Source organism: Bison bison, unplaced genomic scaffold (assembly GCF_000754665.1).
Source record: "Bison bison bison isolate TAMUID 2011002044 unplaced genomic scaffold, Bison_UMD1.0 scf7180017864293, whole genome shotgun sequence".
NCBI lineage: Eukaryota > Metazoa > Chordata > Mammalia > Artiodactyla > Bovidae > Bison > Bison bison.
The window spans coordinates 3,411,891-3,431,165 of record NW_011494865.1 but is presented as its reverse complement, the minus strand read 5'-3'; the positions used below and the strand labels follow the sequence as shown (position 1 = coordinate 3,431,165).

General features: G+C 45.0%; 1 protein-coding gene and 1 non-coding gene across 2 annotated transcripts in view; both read right to left on the bottom strand.

The window, feature by feature from the left end:
• The window catches only part of SHISA9 (shisa family member 9), a 349,021-nt gene that overhangs the window by 162,053 nt on the left and 167,693 nt on the right, over positions 1–19,275 (bottom strand). The gene's annotated exons all lie outside the window — the stretch shown is intronic.
• Positions 9,504–9,575, bottom strand: TRNAC-GCA. Its single transcript has one exon. It is a non-coding gene; the product is annotated as a tRNA-Cys (tRNA).

Genomic DNA, 19,275 nt, shown 5'->3' with positions numbered 1-19,275 from the left:
TCTTTTAATTTCATGGCTGCAATCACCATCTGCAGTGATTTTGGAGCCCAAAAAAATAAAGTCTGACACTGTTTCCACTGTTTCCCCATCTATTTCCCATGAAGTGATGGGACCACATGCCATGATCTTAGTTTTCTGAATGTTGAGCTTTAAGCCAACTTTTTCACTCTCCTCTTTCACTTTCATCAAAAGGCTTTTTAGTTCTTCTTCACTTACTGCCATAAGGGTGGTATCATCTGCATATGTGAGGTTATTGATATTTCTCCCGGCAATCTTGATTCCAGCTTGTGCTTCCTCCAGCCCAGCATTTCTCATGAGGTACTCTGCATAGAAGTTAAATAAGCAGGGTGACAATATATAGCCTTGACATACTCATTTTTCCTATTTGGAACCAGTCTGTTGTTCCATGTCCAGTTCTAACTGTTGCTTCCTGACCTGCATATAGGTTTCTCAAGAGGCTGGTCAGGTGGTCTGGTAGTCCCATCTCTTTCAGAATTTTCCACAGTTTATTGTGATCCACACAGTCAAAGGCTTTGACATAGTCAATAAAGCAGAAATAGATGCCTTTCTGGAACTCTCTTGCTTTTTCCATGATCCAGTGGATGTTGGCAATTTGATTTCTGGTTCCTCTGCCTTTTCTAAAACCAGCTTGAACATCTGGAAGTTCACGGTTCACGTATTGCTGAAGCCTGGCTTGGAGAATTTTGAGCATTACTTTACTAGTGTGTGAGATGAATGCAATTGTGTGGTAGTTTTGTGTGAGCATTGTGTGAGCATTCTTTGGCATTGCCTTTCTTTGGGATTGGAATGAAAACTGACCTTTTCCAGTCCTGTGGCCACTGCTGAGTTTTCCAAATTTGCTGGCATATTGAGTGCAGCACTTTCACAGCATCATCTTCCAGGCCTTATAGATACTAGCTATTTCTTCCTATTTGAACATTTAGCCTAAGACTCAAAGCAATTAAAGCTTGAGGGATGGGAGATGAATTGAGACAGTAGCATTAACATATATACACTACCATGTGTAAAACAGATAGCTAGTGGGAAGGTGCTGTATAGCACAAGGAGCTCAGCTCAGTGCTCTTTGATGACCTAGAGGGGAGGGTGGTCCCAGAGGGAGGGGATACAGGTATACATACTGCTGATTCACTTTGTGGTACAGCAGAAACTAACTCAACATTGTAAAGCAATTATACTGCAACTAAAAAATAATGAAAGAAATACACATGAAGAAAAACATCAACAAAAAAATACCTCTACACACATAGATGTGGCTCAATGGTAAAGAATCTACCCACCAATGCAGGAGACACAGGAGATGTGGGTTTGATCCTTGGATCAGGAAGATCCCCTGGAGGAGGAAATCGCAACCTATTCCAGTATTCTTGCCTGGGAAATCACATGGACAGAAGAGCCTGGCAGGCTACACACCATAGGGTCTAAAAAGAGTGACTGAGCATGCACACACACATAGGCACAGATACACAGAGGGACAAAATGCTCAAACAAACAAAATGAAAGAGACAGAAGAGGAACCTTCTCCAAATTCCAAGTCCAGCCTGTCATCTGAAAGCAAACACTTAGAACAAGGCTTCGAGAGCCTCTATGAATAAAGACCCTGAATTCAGATATAACAATGCATCCCTTTGCTAAAGAATCTTCCATAGGTCTGGAGAACAATATAAATACATCTGCTAAATGTAACTTATCACAGAGGCCCTGTTTTGGGTTCTCTGGGTTGACAATCATTATAAAAACAATAGCATGTGTTTACTGCACCCTTACTATGCGCCAGGCAGGGTGGAAGGTCCTTTACCTTCATTCTTTTAATTCTCAACACGTCCTTATGAAGCAGACATGATTAATATTCCCATTTTACAGACAAGGAATGTGAGGCTCATGGAAGTGAAGTGACCTTACCACATTAACCAATCCATTATTGGTTATTAAACAATCCATTATTAAACAATTATTAAACAATCCATTCAACACATACATTAATTGAGTGCCTACCATGTACCAGGCACACTTCAGGATAACAGGGTTACTCCACTGAACACCAATAAACAACCACAAAAAAATGGTTCTCAGGGAACTTATAGCTTAGAGAAAACAGGCTTAAAACAAAGAAATATGCAAAACATAAATAAGCATGATGATGGTGATTAATAAGTGCTATACGGAAAAAAAAGAGAACAGTTTAAGGTGATATTATATATGTCAGGATCCATTAAGTTATGCTGCAGTAACAAACAAGCCCTAAGTCTCAGTGGCTGGTCCAGCTCTCATTCACACCCCATGTGAAATGCAGGCAAGAGGAGGGATATGTTTACTCTCGCCCCTTGGGGACCGTGATGGAGGCTTCCTCTCAGCATGTTCCATCTCCACGGACAGGGGACAAGGACACGGAAAATCACACACTGGCCCTTAAAGCCTCACCCGAGAAGTGACACCCGTCACTTCTATTCATGTTTCATTGGCTAAATCAAGTCATAGAGCCACTCTGAACTTGTATTAAAATAGAAGGAAAAGAGTGATCCTACCTTGTCCCTGGGAGACAGGGAAACAGGATAGTGATCAGCCCTCCTCAGTGAGGGACAGAGTCTAATAGAGGGGGCTGCTTTGAGTAGACAGATCAGAGAAGCCCCTTTGGGTAGCAGGTTGCGGGACTGGAATTTAAACCCTGGCCTTTCACAAGCCCACACCTTTTCATGAGGCCAGGCTACTAGGATGAATTATCAACAGACCCTGGCACAAAAGACTGTTCACGCACCACGGGTACACAAGATTGAGCTGTGGCAGTCAGGGCATTGTCAAGGTCTAGTTCAGAGTGATGAAAGGCTTGCCAAGTCATCCTGACAAGCAGAGATTCTGGGAGCTCCAGACAACACTCACTGCTTCTGCCTTTCTTGCAGAATTCAAAGGACTTAACACCTTGGTTCTGAAACTTATTTTCCTTTCTCTGTTCCTTTCTACAGAAGAGCCACGGTGTGGAAAAACATGGCAAGCCTTCTAACCTTCTTCCATAGCAACAGAATTGTCAAAGTAGGCAAAGAACAGTAAAAGCATTTAAAAAGAGAAAAAAAATCTCACCCGAGAGCTAGAAATGAGTAAAAGGCCACTTGGATGCCTTAAGTTACCATTTTTACATTAGGTGCCTGAATAAACGTGTCTTTTCCATGTGAACAGTGTCAGTTTCAGTTGGAACCCTGGATGCAGTTTTGACCTTGAACTCTGTCCTCTTCTCTCCCCAAATTTCTTGTTTATATGTACATCCAGCTGACCCTAAGGATGAGCTGGTATCCTGACTGGGGTCCAACCAGCATGATGGAGAGAAGAGAGAGAAAGAGGAAGAAAAAAAGGGAAGAGAGAAGAGGAGGGGAGAGAGAGGCTGAGGAAGGGATAGAGAGGGAGAGAAGACCAGTACCAATAATGTGTGCTCATTGTCAAGGATGCAGAGGACCAGAGGAAGCGCACAAAGAAGCGAGGCACAGGTGTGACTGGCATCCTTGTTAAATGAGGTCCATGGCCTAGGAAACCCAGGGGAGACAAAGGAGCGATCTCTTAGGCTAAGGCCAGACTGATCCCATTAAGGCAAGGAGACTAAGCCTTGCCTGATGTCTATTTCTCACCATCCTCCTGAGAGGCGGGCTTTGTCCCCATCGAGCAGATGAAGATGCAGAGGTCAAGGGCGGATGGAGTACGTGGTCCATCAGGTCTGAGCTCAAACATCACACCTTGGTGAGACTGCCCCTCTCCTGGGTACCTCCTCCCCATCGCCCTCCCCCTTGGCCCTGGTTACTTTCTACCCCATCACAGCTCACTCAATCCTTTGTTCTCTTGTTTTTCGCCTGCCATCACAATGGGAAGACAAGAAGGGCAAGCTTCCTAACTGTAAGGACCTGTCTCTGTTCATTTCCTGCTGAAACTTCAGCATCTGCAGAAGTGCCCAGGACATAGTAGGTGCTCAACAAATACCTGTCAACTAAATGAGTGGTGGCACTAGTGGTAAAGAACCCGCCTGCCAAGGCAGGTAGATGTAAGAGACACGGGTTCAATCCCTGGGTTGGGAAGATCCCTGGAGAAGGGCATGGCAACCCACTCCAGTATTCTTGCCTGAAGAGCCCCATGCACAGAGGAGCCTGGAGGGATACAGTCCATAGGGCCGCACAGAGTCGGACACGATGGAAGGGACTTAGCACATACACACGAGTGACAGTGACCTGCCATGACACCTCTTTGAGTCTCAGCTCTCAGCAGCAGAAATTGACAGTTAAAAGGTAAAATACAGAAAATGGGGCAACAGTGAAGGCTTGGATCCAGACAGAGGTGCAGGAAAGCCAATCAGAGCCTGCCTCAGCCAGGAAGCCTCAAGAGCGCTGGGCAGGGCTGGCAGGCAGGAGGGGTCAGAGACACAGGCCGAGCCAAGCTCAGAAATGGGTGGGGGCTGTCCAAAAAGTGGTGCTGGGGAAACACCTGCATTTTCCTGATACCAGAATGCTCCGGGCTTGACTTTTCAGGGTCACGGTCAGCACACCCGCTCTCCGAGTTGGAGCATTTGCACTGGCCTTGGCTTCAGGCTCCCACTGTCCACATCTCTGTCATAGTCTCTACCACCTCTGTGCCCCTGATGAGAAGCCACCACCCATCCCTGCTGGAAAGTGGCAAGAAGTAAATAAAAATGCCCAATACATAAAAATAAGCTGCTTTCCCAGTGTAAAGACAGGAGAGGATGCTGAAGGATCCTGGCACGCATTCTGCATCATTGTCTCATGGATGCACCATAAGGAATCACTGAGATAGAAGCTGATGTGGTCCTCACTGTACAGATGAGGAAACGGAGGCTCTAACAGGAATGGTGAGGTGTTTTGAACACTTTGTAAATGAAAGGTACTGTCCTAAGCACTTGACATGAACTTTTTTTTCCCTCAGTTAAGGCTACAACCAACACTGAGACACGTGCTTTTCTGAAACCCATTTTACAGATAGGGAAACTAAGGCACCGTGAGACACTAAGGCACTGAGAGTCCCTCCACCAGTAAGCCGTGGGTCTGGAAGCACAGCAAGTGTGTCTGGCTCGTGAAACTGTCAGTCTCTCCCGAAGAAGCCAGGACTAGGGAACTTCCCTGGTGGCCCAGTGGTTAAGACTCCACACTGCCAAAGCAGGGGGCATAGGTTCCATCCCTGGCTGGGGAACTAAGGCCCCACAGGCCTCACGGTGCAGCCAAAAGAAAAAAGAAACCAAGACTAAGGTGAAAGCAAGTGAGCCCGTCTCCTTGCATGTAAAATATAAGAGGTGGGCACCAAAAAACTGAGTCATCAAGATAAATAATATTTTAATGCAATAATTTTAAAAGTTAATTCAAAAAAATCTGTGACGAAACTGTGTTAACATTTAAAATAAAGACAGAGTTGGTAACTGTGTTGTGCCAAGCCAAATTAGAGACTGTGGTTAAGAAATAAGCAGTAATACCCTTTTCAATCTTGTCCAGGAAACTCCTAAGCAATCAATTGATGTCAGGGGCTCAGGTATGATAACTCATATCCTCAAATAATAAAAATCCTAGTACTTTTCACAGCACTTGAGCAAACATTCTGCAAATGAAGCCTAAGTAAAACCATTCGAGGTGCTTCAGACCTAAATTGGAATCTTTATTTTTCAGCTGTGGCAGCTGGGACACAGAGAGGTTAGGTAACTTGCTCTGGGTCACAGAGCCTTGCCACAGTTCTCACTCTGTGTCACAGAACTTCCAGGGCCAAAACAAATCACCATCTTTGCCCACGAGATTTCTCTCAACACCGCGCTATGGAGTTAGTTAATCACTCCAGTTAGGGCTGCCGATTCAGCAAATAAAAAGACAAGATGCCCAGTTAAATTTGAAATCCAGGTAAACAAAAATAAATCAATTTTAGTATAGATCCCATGCAATATGTGGGACCTACTTACACTAAGAGTTGTCTGTGGCTTATTTGAAATTTGACTTTATCTGGGCACACCGTTTTTTATTTAGCAACCCTAGCTGCAACAGATTTGGGGCAACAAGAATCATCAGATAATAAAAACAATCACTTAACTGGACACTTAGCTGCCATCCTTTCCCACTCCTTCTCCACCTGAACTCTAGCCCCATTTTCCTTCCCTTCCTTCCTCAGTTGTATGGAGCTCTTTCCATCCTGAAGGACCTTACATGGATCCTCCTGTTTGGGCTTCCCTGGTGGCTCAGACTGTAAAGAATCCACCTGTAATGCAGGAGACATGGGTTCAGTCCCTGGGTCAGGAATCAGCCCTGCAGAAGGGAATGGCTACCCACTCCAGTATTCTTGCCTGGAGAATCCTATGGACAGAGGAGGCTGGCGGGCTACAGTCCATGGGGTGGCAAAGAGTCAGATAGGACTGAGCGACTCTTTCAACTTTCCACTATTCAATGGCTCCATCTTTTCTGTCCTTTGAGTCTTGGCTTAAATGCTCCATTCTTGCAGAAATCTTCCCATCACCTCATGTCTCACTCTCTCTGCCTCTTGTTTGTTTCCTTTACAGGAGAAATCACACCTTGCAACTGTTTATGTTTTGGCCTATTACTTAGTTTGAGATTGCCTCTTCCCAAAGGATTGCAAGCTCCAAAGGGCAGCTTGATCCTTCCAGTCTCCCACCAGCACTGAGCCCAGTGCCCAGCACATAGTAAGTGCTCGACAAATGTACCAAGTCAACACAACCAAACCATTAGGCATTCCCAGTCCAGCAGCATCTCATCTGTCCCCAGAGAATCGTCCAAAGTGACCGCACATTCATGCTCCCCTTAAAGCAGGCAGTGCATAAATCCGCCCAGATCAAAGGCTTTGCCTGCATCTGACAGTCTTAGACCTTGAACCTCACCAACCTTCAGGTTACTTCCCTTAACAACAATAGCAACCCCCAAAAATGTATTATATAACTCTAGATGGGGGAAGAGTCATCAGAAATATTTCCTTGCCTGGCATCATCCTGTTATTATTTTGACATCTGTGTAGGCTGTAGAACGATTCTTTTAACGCTGTGTGTGAGGCGTATTTATGTCTCTGGCTGGAGCGCAGAGCATATGCAAAGGCTTCGGAAGCCTGTTCTAGTGCGTCTTGCTTGTAGCTGTAGCAGGTCCCGTGCGGACGGCCTGAAAGAGCATCCCTGCTGTTTACTATGTTTAAGGAGATAAGTTTCCAAGTGGCAGGGGAATAACCAAACCCTGCTTCTCCTACCTGCCAGTTCCATTGGTCTCAATGGAGATGAGAGCGCTGGGAAGCAAAGGTTCCTGCCCCCTATCCCACGCACCTTGACTTGAAGGGACACCATCTGATTCAAGTAACAGTGGCAGCGGGTGCTATGGACTGGGAGTGCTGTTATGCCCAGCGCTACTATAGACTGCCTCCAGGCATTATTCCTTCCAGTCTTTACCATCACCCTCTATGATCAGCTTTGGGCTTCTCAGGTGGCGCGGTGGTAAAGCATCTGTCTGCCAGTGCAGGAGACATGGGTTTGATCCCTGGATCAGGAAGATCCCCTGGAGGAGGAAATGGCAATTCACTCCAGTATTTTTGCCTGGAGAATCCTATGGACAGAGGAGCCAGGTGGGCTACAGTCCATGTGGTTGCAAAAGAGTCAGACATGACTGAGCATCTGAGCACACGTACACACCACACACTTTATGATCAGCTGCACCCTCCACACTTCTCAGAGAAGAAAACCGGGGCCCAGAGAGAGGTTAAAAAAACTGTCTTGTGATGAATGGCTAAAGAAAATGTGGTACATATACAAGATGGAACACTACTCAGTCATAAAAAAGAATGAAACAAAGTCATTTGCAGCAACATGGACGGACCTAGAGATTATTATAATAAGTGAAGTAAATCAGACAAGGATAAATATCATACAACATCACTTATATGTGGAATCTAGACTATGACGCAAATGAACTTACCTGCATAACAGAAACAGACTCACAAATATAGAGAACAGACTTCTGGTTGCCAAGGCGGAAGTAGGCAGGGGAGGGATGGATTGGGAGTTTGATATTAGAAGGTGCAAATGATTATATATAGAATGGATAAACAAGGCCGTACTGTATACACAGGGAACTGAATTCGATATCCTGTGATAAATGGAAAAGAATTCTGAAATATAAGATATTGTAGCATCACCGAGCCAGTGAATTTGAGCAAACTCCAGGAGACAGTAGAGAACAGAGGAGCCTGGCATGCTGCAGCCCATGGGGTCACGAAGAATCGACATGATTTAGTGACTGAACAACCTAAGTGGATCACTTTGCTGTAGAGCAGAAATTAACACAACATTGTGCTTTAAAAAGACACGTGTGCCCTAATGTTCTTTGCAGTACTATTTGCATTAACTAGGACATGGAAGCAACCTAGATGTCCATTGACAGATGAATGGATAAAGAAGCTGTGGTACACATGTACAGTGCAACACTGCTCAGTCATAGAAAGGAAATTGCCGTACGACTCAGGGAACTCAAACCAGGGCTCTGTAACAACCTAGAGGGGTGAGAAATGGTGGGAAGTGGGAGGGCGGTTGAAGAGGGAGGAGATATATGTATACCTATGGCTAAATCACGTTGATGTATGGCAGAAATGAAACCAATATTGTAAAGCAATTATCCTTCAATTTTTATGTTGCTGTATGGCAAAATCAATACAATATTGTAATTAGCCTCTAATTAAAATAAATTTAATTAAAAAACAATTTTAAAAAATTAACTTAAAAAAAAAAAAACAGTCTCATGCCTCCAGTTAACCAGATGACGAACAGGAGACTTCAACCTCGTCTGTTCTTTCCAAAGGTAGACGTGCTCCCCAGAAGAGCACAGCCCACGCCATCACCCGCCTCACCAACAGCGCCTGGCCATGGAAGGAGGGGAGGGAGGAACCTGGATGGTTTTCATGGGGAGAAGGAGCTTTCTGAATTCCAGTTACGCGCCTGTAAAATGGGGATAATAATAGCAGTCACTCCTGCACTGGTTTCCTAGGGCTGCGCTAACCAAGTACCAGAGACTGGGGGGCTTAGCTTCATTCTCCCACAAAACCAAGGTGTCAGCAGGGCTGGTCCCGTCTGGGGCCGTGACGGAAGGATGCGCTCCCAGTCTCTCTCCTTGTCTCAGAGATGGCCGTCTTCTGCCTGTGTCTCTTTACATCGTCCTTTCCCTCCCTCTCTCTCCCCCTGACCCCGTGTATCTCTTTGTCAAAATGTCCCCTTTAATGAGGACATCAGTCATATTGGAGTAGGGCCTACCCCTACGACCTCAGTTTAACTTGACTGCCTCTGTCAGGAGCCCATTTTTGAATAAAGTCAGGTTCTGAGATCCTGGGACTTCAACGTATACATTTAGAAGTGAAGTCGCTCAGTTGTGTCTGACTCTTTGCGACCCCATGGACTGTAGCCTATCAGGCTCCTCCGTCCATGGGATTTTCCAGGCAAGAGTACTGGAGTGGATTGCCATTTCCTTCTCCAGAGGATCTTCCCGACCCAGGAATCGAACCTGGGTCTCCAGCATTGCAGGCAGACGCTTTACCGTCTGAGCCACCAGGGAAGTCTTAATACATTTAGGGGGAGACACAATTCAACTCGGGTTCAGTCCTTGGGCTGGGAAGATCCACTGGAGGAGGAAATGACAACTCACTTCAGTATTCTTGCCTGAAAAATTCCATGGGCTGAGGAACCTGGTAGGTTACAGTTCCTGGGGCTGCAAAGAGTCGGGCACGACAGAGCACGCATGCACACACACACACAATTCAACTTATTACACGACCTCATCAGAATGTCTCATTGATGAGTGCAAAAAGCACACACAGGCACACGTTCCCAAATGTTCGTCCACAAATGTACAGCCCGCACATACTTTGGTCAAATGCTCTAAGATTACACCTGAGGCAATTTTGAGGTGCACTCTTGGTTAAGAATGACCTGCTAGAGTAAGTTCTCAAACAGTATAACGCATCAGATTTCCTTGGGAGTGGATTCAAAATGAAGATTCCCAGGCCCTTGTTCCCCAAACTCTGATTCTCTGGTCTGTGATGAGCCCCAATAGTCTGAATTTTTAATAAGCAGTATACAGGGAATCGGGGATCCCTGCCAGCCACCTTCCATATGTGGGAGTCCATGCCTAGCAGTTTGCTTCCTAGAAAGCCAGGGCAGCTGGGTGGGCACTCTGGAACCTCAGTTGAGTAACATCTGGGGCTGATGTTATCCAGCCCCAGCAAGGATAACATCATATATGCGTACTCATTTGCGCCCTCTGCTGGCAGGGCCACTGCACCAAGGCCATTTTCGCCTTTGCTAGCCCCATAGAAACAGTTACAGACTATTTTCTTGAGCTCCAAAATCACTGCAGATGGTGACTGCAGCCATGAAATTACAAGACAATTGATCCTTGAGAGAAAAGCTATGACCAACCTGGACATTATATTAAAAAGCAGAGACTGCTTTACCAAGATAACTCCGTCTAGTCAAAGCTATGGTTTTTCCAGTAGTCATGTACGGATGTGACAGTTGGACTATAAAGAAAGCTGAACACTGAAGAATTGATGCTTTTGAACTGGGGTGTTGGATAAGACTCTTGAGGGTCCCTAGGACTGCAAGGAGATCCAACCAGTCAATCTTAAAGGAAATCAGTCCTGAATATTCATTGAAAGGACTGATGCTAAAGCTGAAGCTCCAATACTTCGCCAACTTGATGTGAAGAACTGGCTCATTGGAAAAGACCTTGATGCCAGGAAAGATTGGAGGCAGGAGGAGAAGGGGACAACAGAGGATGAGACGGTTGGAAGGCATCATTGACTCAATGGATATGAGTTTGAGCAAACTCCGGGAGACGGTGAAGGACAGAGAAGCCTGGCATGCTGCAGTCCTTGGGGTTGCAAAGAGTCAGACATGACTGAGCAACTGAACAGCAACAAGCCTCACAGCTAATGAGTCCCAGAGCCAGTCTTCAACCTAAACATACAAAGGTACAAACCTGCCGGACTCTGTCTCCCCAAACCTCCTGTGTCTATAATACTTTCTGCCACTTCTTCCTGATAATACTGGAGGCTTAACCAGCCCCAAAAAAGAAACTTACCCCTTTCCCATCCTAATAAATTAATGCCTCTGTAGCACTCACGCTGTGCTCGGCAATCTTCTGAGCCCTCTATGTGGCCTGATTCATTTGGTCCTCAGCCACAACACCATGAGGTGGGAGGCACATCTCATAGAGAGGAAAGGAGCAGTCACTTAGCTAAGACCACAGAGCTCATTAAGGAGGAGACCCTGGAATTGAACTCAGGCAATCAGATTGCAGAGCGTGCTTGCTGTCACCCCTTAAATTCACCATCGCATAACTGATGGTGACCTAGTCTTATCCATTGTAGGAATCCCTCTCCAGCTCTAACGGTGGTCTACATATCTGACCTTGATGTCCAGGGTGACTCCAACATAGATGGACCGATGCGGATCCCATTACCAAGAGAGGTGGGTTTAGACAGTGGGCTTTTATTTCCTTTTGTTCAGCCCCCTATTCAGTGACTGGACCCTTCCGTGTAGATGAAGTCTGGTTTGCCTCCACCCTGGAAAAATGCACTTCTCTCCTCCTGCCAACACTTCTCCAAACACAGTGAACATCCCCAGCACACTTGATGCCATTTAGTGCTAAGTGATGCATGCAGGATTTCCCTCCTCTTCTGCTGCCCCAGGGTAAAGCATTCCATGGTTCAGTCTATTTAAGCAAATGACCCCTATAGCTCATGCATCCACTCTGCTGATATTTCCAGGGCTCCTGCTATGTGTCAGACCCCAAGCAGTGTCCTGGGGAGTCCATGCTCTCCTAGAATTCACAGTCTACCGAGGAAGCCAGACCTGAAATCCAGTAAGGACATCAGGGCCCCAATCATCATGAAAACCACTTGTTATGTATGGCATCCGCCAGAGTCCATAGGTCTAGATGGCAGTCCCCGAGGCCTCCACCCACCAAGGGCTCATGGGTTCTCACCAAGGACATGTGGTAGTTTTTCAGCCAGTCTCAGTTGAGCCCAAAGGAAAGGTTTTTCTAAAAACGCTTTGGTTGAGTCATGAATAGCAGAATGTCAACCCTGCTGCACCCTCGGTGATTCCACAGACTTCTCTGCTACACAAGAATGTATCTCAGTGTTTCTCCGGGTTGGTGCCTGGCCTCTAGAGTTCTGCGAAGGAAGCAGGTGGGTGGACATAGAGGGTGAATTTAGCATCTGCTCAGCTATTGTAAATCAGAGTGGGATGCTGCCTCGTTCTTCAATGGGTCCCACGAAGTCACATTACAGTTCCCAGGTGACTGGGATTCAAGCTGGGAGTCTAGGGACCTTCCTGTGACCATCACCAAGGTTAAGGAAATAGTAAACTGAGAGCTGATTCATGTTGCTGTGCAGCAGTAACTAATACAACATTGTAAAGCAATTATACTCCAGTTTAAAAAAAGAATAATGAGGGATTTCCCTAGTGGTCCAGTGGCTAAGATGCTGCACTCCCAGTGCAGGAGGCCTGGGTTCAATTCCTGATCAGGGAACTAGATCTCACATGTCACAACTAAAACCTGGTGCGACCAAATAAATAAATCAATACTTTTCAAAAAAGAGAATAAGGAAAGAGAGGCTTCAGGGCACAGAATTAGAGAAATACTCATTCATTCATTCATCCCCAAAATACTTAGGTGGAGCTTATCTTGTGCTAGATTTAGAGAGACAGTGAGCAGCAAAAATCAACATGGCCATTGCCTAAAGAAAACAGAACAGACTAGGGGTTACAAGCACAGATTCTAGAACATGGGTGCCTGAGTTCTAATTCGAGTTCTATTTACTGGCAGCATGATCTTAGGGAAATCACTTACTTTCAATGTGGCTCAGTGTCCTCATCTGTGTAATGGGTACAATCATAGTACCAAACTCATGAGGTCATTGTGTGGATTCCACAAACTAATATGAATACAAATGCTTAGAACAGTGCTGGACACAGAAAAGGAATTCTTTTTTTTTTTTTTAAATTTTCTGGCGGGGCGAGCTGGGCGCCCAGGGGAAAGCCTCCATGGGCGGGTTGCGGGCCGCGCGCGCCGCCTCCCGCCGCCGGCGCCGGCCGGACGGAAGGGACGAGCCGAGCCTGCCCGCCGGCCTGCCTCCAGAAAAGGAATTCTAAAGGTGTGAGCTATGATGATAACGAAGACGGCCAAATTGCGGGGAGGGCTACTAATGTAACACTGAGACACAGATGTGAACTTGTAGCTGTGATCACTGGGACACTTTAAGACCAGAGGGTAAAAGGATTTGATTTGGAGGTATTGGGGAATGTTTCCCCAAGGAAGAGCTATTTGGATGAATAGGTGGCAGCTAACTTGTTTTAGACTAGAGAGAACAGTGAAGCAGTCAGAGAGAGCAGCGTGTGCAAAGGTCCTGTGGCAGCAGGGACAGCAAAAATTTCCTAGCACTAAAAGGAGGGCTGCATGCCCAGAAGGCAGAGAGTGATGGGAACATAGGTCATGATGGGGCTGGAGGTGCAGGCAGAGGCCAGAGAGAGGCAGCCCACGTAGAAGATGTTGCTCTCAAAACCCTCTCCCACACCAGATAATTCTTATTTGCCTTTTTAACAATCATCTCCAGAAGAGTCACAAACCCCCTCCACAAAAGTCCTACTGTTGCCCTGAAAAATAAGTCAAATTTGTCAGCTATTTTTAAAAGGAGGCTCTGATGGAAAGTTAAAGGCCTTCTTCTTGATTCGCCAATAAGAATTTCCAGGGCTTTGTGTGTAGTCGAATGACTTAGAAGACTCCTTGGTTCCCAGAAATATCAGAGAGTTTAAAATAGAACAGTCATCACTTGCTGCTTGGGAAACTTCAGTGTTACACAGAAGGTGCAAGAGCAAAGCAGTAACGTTCATTGAGGGCCAACATGCACCAAGTGGTAAGCCAGTAGTGGGCTCCAAGCAGGTGCTTCTTAGGTGGTCCTCACACTCGCCCTGTAAGGTAAAGATCATTCCTCTCCCCACTTAAAACCGATTAACATGATTTGCCTAAAGGCCACTGTTTAAACCTAAATCTACAGTATTTCGACTATCTTTGATTAGTGGTTAAGATGAAGCAGAAAGACAAAGCAATGGTTAAAAGTTGAGCTGTGGGACTTCCCTGATGGTCCAGTGGTTAAGAATCTACCTGCCAACGCAGGGGACGTGGGTTTAATTCCTGGTCCTGGAAGACTCCACATGCCATGGGGCCACAACTACTGAGCTCACATGCCTAGAGCCTGTGCTCTGCAACAAGCAGAAGCCATTCAATGGGAAGTCCACACACTGCAACTAGAGAAAGCCTGTGAGCAGCAACTAAGACCCAGTGAGACAAAAGAAATAAGTTTTTCAAAAAGTTGGGTTGTCAGGTTAGCTGGTCTGCTCTCTTTAGGATAGCCAACCTTAATGTTTTGTCTGGGACTACCCCAGTTTGGGGCTTCCCAGGTGGCGCTAGTGGTAAAGAACCCATCTGCCAATGCAGGAAGCATAAGAGACTCGGGTTTGATCCCAGAGTCAGGAAGATCTCCCGAAAGAGGGCATAACAGCCCACTCCAGTATTCTTGACTGAAGAATCCCATGGACAGAAAAGCCTGGCAGGCTATGGTCTATAGGGCTGCAAAGAGTACAAAGAGTTAGACGTGACTAAAGCAAGTTAGCCTACATGGAGGCATCCCAGTTTTAACACTGAGAGTCTCACATCCCAGCAAATCCCATAGTCCCAGGCAAACCTGTGTGGTTGCTCACTCTACCTCCCATGCCAAAAGCAACAGGGAAACAATCACAAATCAGGCTGTTGAGTAAATGTTGATCTGAGTAATATTGCTGGCACCTTATTAATGGCAGGCTTCCAACACCTCTCAGCCCCTTTAAAATTAAAATACACACAAGCAGGTAGGAATACAGGGTTTCAAGAGCTGGTGGCATATAGGGTGACCATGCTTTCCAAACCTAGGGATGGTAACATTTATTCAGTTTTCAGATGTCTGTTGAACTGAGTACCAGGCATGGTTAAGGAACAGGTTATGGGTAAGGAACACACAGCTACGGTTTCTGTCCTTTTGAAAGTTACAGTCTTGTAAGGAAGACATCAAATTAAGCAAAATTCTATGTAAACAAAATGATGTCTGATGGGGGGGACTGATGGGGGCTTTAAAAAAGATAAAGTAGGTGATATGGAAAGGAGGGACTAGGGGTGATGAGGTCAGATGTCTCGGGCTAAGATTATCACAGAGGGTCTCTTGGGAAGGCGGTGGCATTTGACTTGAGACCTGGACCATGAAACCATATCCAGCACCTGCAGGCAGAGCATTTCAGGCAGAAAGGAGAACCAGTGCAAATGTCAGTCTCTGAGGTAAGAAGGAGCTCAGTGGGTTTAAGATCTGTGAGGAAGGATGGGGGAGGCTGAGCTCGGGGAGATGGGAGGCAGATGGCAAGGTGAGGTCAGAGAGAGGTGGTGATGGTGGTGGTGGTGGTGGTTTAGCCGCTAAGTTGTGTCCGATTCTTTGTGACCCCATGGACTGTAGCCTGCCAGACTCCTCTGTTCATGGGGTTCTCCAGGCAAGAACACTGGAGTGGGTTGCCATTTCCTACTCCAGAGGATCTTTCTGACCCAGGGATCGAACTAGGATCTCCTCATTTCAGGCAGATGAGAGGGGGTGTTCAGAGAGCAATTCAGGTGGGCGAGAAACCTCTGGAGGGCGCCATAATGGAGTGATATAGTCAATTTCCCTTTTTATTTTATTTTTCTATGGTAGCAACAACTAATTTGTCTTTTTTCCAAACTTTAAACTTTTTATTTTGTATTGCAGTGTAGTCAGTTAACATCATTGTGGTAGTTTCAGGTGAACAGCACAATTTCCCTTTTTGAAAGGAATACTTGGGCTACTATACTGAGAATGGATTGTCCAGGACAAGAATGGCAGCAGAGAGATTGCAGTTGTAGCTCAAGCAACAAGTGATGGAGACTTGGACCAGGGTAGAAACAGAGAAGATGAGAAGAAGTTATTGGCTGGAAACATTATTGTGGAGATGAGATAGGAGCCCTTGACTGATGAAGGGTTGGATGCAAGGAGGTGAAGAAGGGAATCTTAAAGGATTTCTTGATTCCTAACAGCTGTATCAACTTGAGAAACTCATGTAAATCTTCTGAGCCTCAGTTCTTCTAATCTTAAGGGGAAATAACCATCCATGACAAACCTACACAGCATATTAAAAAGCAGAGACATCATTTGCTGCCAAAGTCCATTGTCCATGGAGTCAAAGCTATGGTTTTTCCAGTAGTCAAGTACAGACGTGAGAGTTGGACCATAAAGAAGGCTGAGCACTAAAGAATTGATGCTTTCAAATGGTGGTGCTGGAGAAGACTCTTGAGAGTCCCTTGGACAGCACAGAGATCAAACCAGTCAGTCTTAAAGGAAATCAACCCTGAATACTCATTGGAAAGACTGATGCTGAAGCTCCAACACTTTGGCCACCTGATGCAAAGAACGGACTCACTGGAAAAGACCCTGATACTGGGCAAGATTGAGGGCAAGAGGAGAAGGGGGCAGTGGAGGATGAGATGGTTGAATGGGTATCACTGACTCAATGGACATGAATTTGAGCAAACTCCAGGAGATACTGAATGACAGGGAAAGCTGGCGGCTGCAGTCCATTGGGGTCGCAAAGAATCAGACACAACTGAGCGACTGAACAATACCACCACCCACTGACAGTTGCAAAGAAGACCAAATACCTACTTCTTAGCACAGGGCTCAGCTCAAGTGGCATCTTTTTTAAAAATCTATTTTTCCATTAGTGTGTTTGAAGTTTGGCTGCCACTGGGAAAGAAAAATGTATGGTTAAAAATATGCATGGTTTAGCTTAATTCAGGAAAACAGAAGTGACTCTTCCGCAGTTTGGAGCCATATGGATTTCTTGGTTGGGTGGACTCATCTGAATAGGGTCTGTAGAGTGTCTGTCAGCCAGTTGTATTTTTGCCATAGATTGTGTGGCAAGATGATTATTTCAGTGCAATTGGCAGCCTCAGGTATTTAAGAGATGTGTTTGACTCATTTCTCAACAACCAGGATGGAGCAAAGGAGGAATGTCTCCTAATAATGACTGTTTGCAGAGCTCTCAGAAGACAAAGCCCAACAAAAGGTCTCCTTGGCCTTATTTCTTCCCTCCCTCACACATAATCTTTAATCATCCTTAGAGCCAAACATTTGGGGTGACACATTCACCAAGAGTTATTACAGAAAAACGATTTCATTTCCACAGCCCAGAAGTATCCTTAGAAAGGAAGAAAAATCTCTAAATCATCACCAAAGGCATCAAGCCCTTAGGTGACTGGGTTCTAATTTGGAGTTTTCTACAATATTGCTTGTTCCTTCTTTCCTTTTCTTGGCTTATTCTTATTCTTATTTTTAATGACAGAGGGTTTCTAGCATGTGGGTAATTGAGGTTTGATTGGTCCTTCCTCCAAGACTTAAGGCTTGCAATGAGAAATAGTAAAAGTCAAAAAATGCTTTAAAAATATGAAAACTTTATGGGGCCATGATTGAGGACAAACTGGGCTGTATTGTAAAGTGGTCCTCCCTCTGGAGATATGGAATAGCTTCAAAGATTCACTTTTATTGCTCATTTGTTTGTGTAAACCATGTTGTCTTAAGGAAAAGGGGGAGGCGAAGGGGAGGGGGAGGGAGAGGTAGAGGAGGAGGAGAAGGGAGGGGAAGTGGGGAGGGGAGGAGAAAACCACAGGCAGATAATAAGGAAGGTAGTAAGAACAGCTGGAGAGTGTCGGGCGTCCAGAAGCAGCTAACACAGAGTATTCGATCCATATTCTGTGCTGATCATTGTTTAGAAGATCATCTCATTGAATCCTCACAAACACCTTCTGAGATAGAAGTCATTATTAACCCCATTTTTCAGATGCAAAGACTGATACCCAAGTTATACAGCTAGGAGTGGCAAAGCAGAACTCCGGAGTACACTAAATTATACTGCATAGACACATAGGGGTTTACTTATGAGCCTAACATGGCAAATACTTGGGATTTTCCTGGTGAATCTTCGATGAAGCTTTAGGAGAAAGAATGTCACAAGAAAAGAACTTGAGCATGGAAGCAGATTGAACTCTAATCAGTAACCAATTTGTTAAGGGACTAAAGAAAGACTCATGATGCCCCATGCTCTAGTTTCTCCATTTAGAATCTATGATAATATTTACTGTATTTTTATTATAAATGTAATGGACACTTACTATAGAAAATTATAAATTGTTAAGTGGAGGGGAGTGCAGGATGGGGCGAAACTGTACACCCGTGGCTGATTGATGTTAATGTATTAAAAACCACCTCAATATTGTAGAGTAATTAGTCTCTAAATTATAATAAATTAATTAATTAAAAATTACAAAAACAAACAAACAAAATTCTCCAAGTCAGGCTTCAACAGTATGTGTAACTGTGAACTTCCAGATGCCAACATCCATCTGGATCAAGAGAGTTCCAGAAAAACATCTACTTTTGCTTTATTGACTACACCAAAGCCTTTGACTGTGTAGATCACAACAAACTGGAAAATTCTTTAAGACATGGGAATACCAGACCACCTTACCTGTCTCCTGGAAAATCTGTATGCAGGTCAGGAAGCAACAGTTAGAACTGGACATGGAATGACAGACTGGTTCCAAATTGGGAAAGGAGTATGACAAGGCTGTATATTGTCACCCTGCTTATTTAACTTATATGCAGAGTACATCATGAGAAATGCCAGCTTGGATGAAGCACAACGTGGAATCAAGATTGCAGGGAGAAATATGAATAACCTCAGATACACAGATGACACCACCCTTATGGCAGAAAGTGAAGAAGAACTAAAGAGCCTCTTGATGAAAGTGAAAGAGGAGAGTGAAAAAGCTGGCTGAAAACTCAACATTCAAAACACTAAGATCATGGCAACCAGTCCCATCACTCCATGGCAAATAGATAGGGAAACAATGAAAACAGTGACAGACTTTATTTTCTTGGACTCCAAAATCACTGAAGATGGTGACTGCAGCCATGAAATTAAAAGACGCTTGCTCCTTGGAAGAAAAGTTATGACCAACCTAGACAGCATATTAAAAAGCAGAGACATTACGTTGCCAACAAAGGTCCATCTAGTTAAAGCTATGGTTTTTCCAGTAGTCATGTATGGATGTGAGAGTTGGACTATAAAGAAAGCTGAGTGCCAAAGAATTGATGCTTTTG